Raw genomic sequence first — 2,025 nt, forward strand, 5'->3', positions numbered from 1 at the left:
CACAAGGGAGATTTCGTTCACTTTGTGGTGCTGGTTCATCGGTACCTGAAATTTGTTTGGTTGTTGTACGGGTTTGGATTGGAGATCTAATAGACCCGAAACTTACTCGATCTGATTTCGTTACCATGAATGGTAATGGCCTTTGAGTTGGAAACGGAAACCCAAACCCAAACAAAAAATCTTTTAGGTTATTAAGGCCTTGTTTGGATGACAACATATTTTCTTTAAAACCTGGTTTTTAGCAAACCAAGTTTGCTAAAACCAGGTATTGTTGGTGTTTGGATGACTCAAAACCTAAAAAAATGGGTTTTCATTTTTTATAAAACAAAAAAAATAAAATTAAAATTAAAAAATGACAGCCACCAGCCAAGAAATGGCCTAGAAGTTGCTACCCAGCAAGGGAGGCACCAATGTGGGAGAGGGTTGTGTATGTTCGCCCCCGATGATTCACTGAATCCCACGCCTGTGTTCGGGGCTTTGAATGAGCACCACGTATACAAGCACATGGGGCTCGTATTCCTGTGTATGTTGACATAACTTTGCATCGGACTCTGGTGTTGTTGCAAAGACTTAAGTACCCTTTATTGTTATTCTTCTCATAAAGTGATGGTTTGAGAAAATGACAAAAATGCCTTTCATTCAAAAAAGAAAAAACAAATAGTTCAAAAAAAGGACAAACATGTCCTCCATCCAGAAAGTCGAGGATGATATTGACTCTTCAAAGTCTTCTTCTTTTTCTGTTAAAAAAAAGGACAAACATGTTTTCTTCTTCTTTCTCTGTAAAACACTGTAAAACCCTTTCTCTCTCTAGAGAAGAAATCAAGGGAAACAAAGAGTTCTTCCTGGAGAAGGCCATGAACATCAACCCTCTCACTCTCTCTCCCTTCTCTCTCTACTTCTGTGCACATCCAACAGACGATCCTACATTGCTCCATCGTCATCTTCTTCTTCTTCCTTCTTCGTAAAACACTGTAAAACCCTCTCTCTCTGTAGAGAAGAAATCAAGGGAGGTAAAGGGTTCCTCCTGTAGAAGGCCATGAACACCAACCCTCTCACTCTCTCTCCCTTCTCTCTTTACTTATGTGCCTGATTTAAAGCTTTTGCCCTTACAGGAGGGGGTCCGGGGGCTCCCCCCCCGGCGCGGATCCCGCTACGCGGTCAGCGGGCGGGGGTCCAGGGGGGGCCGCCCCTGGCGGGGGGCTCGGGGGGCAGCGCCCTCCGGACCAATTTTTTTTTGGGCCTTCCAACAATGATTTGTAGTATTATCGGGCTTTCCTACAGCAATTTGTAATATTTGTAGTGACTTCCGTAAATCGCGAAACGCTATAGCGATTTGTAGTGTCTTCCGTAAATCGCTATAGCGATTTGTAGTATCTTCCGCAAATCGCTATAGCGATTTGTAGTGTCTTCCGCAAATCGCTATAACGATTCACAAATCGCTATAGCGATTTGTAGTGTCTTCCGCAAATCGCTATAGCGATTCACAAATCGCTATAGCGATTCACAAATCGCTATAGCGATTTGTAGTGTCTTCCGCAAATCGCTATAGCGATTCACAAATCGCTATAGCGATTTGTAGTGTCTTCCGCAAATCGCTATAGCGATTTGTAGTATCTTCCGCAAATTAGGACCAACTTGTCAGAGCCATATCTCCCTAACCGGAGGTCATATTCCAAATCCGTAAAAAGTGGTGTCTTCGTTATTGAGTCTAGTTTATTTTTGTAAATTTTCAGCAATTTCTATTGTCATTTTATTCCTCATTTTAACTTCAACGATACATTACAACCACAATCATCAAAAGAAAGATTGCCCAAGCTAAGAGTCACCGTTCTCGCCCTCCTCCTCGACAGCAACCCAGTTGGTGCAGTCGCGCTGAGGATGGCCAGCAGAAGCTCCACCACGTCATCTTCCTCTCCCTAGCGAGGAGGTCTCAGCGGAGCCGTCGTTCCGGTGACGGGTGTTCATCTTGTTCCGATGACGGGTGTTCTACGAAATGTAAATCCCCTCTTCTGTAAGGGCAAAAGG

The sequence above is a fragment of the Nuphar pumila genome, chromosome 7 (genome assembly GCF_984573655.1).
Source record: "Nuphar pumila chromosome 7, dmNupPumi1.hap1.1, whole genome shotgun sequence".
In the NCBI taxonomy this organism is placed as follows: Eukaryota; Viridiplantae; Streptophyta; class Magnoliopsida; order Nymphaeales; family Nymphaeaceae; genus Nuphar; species Nuphar pumila.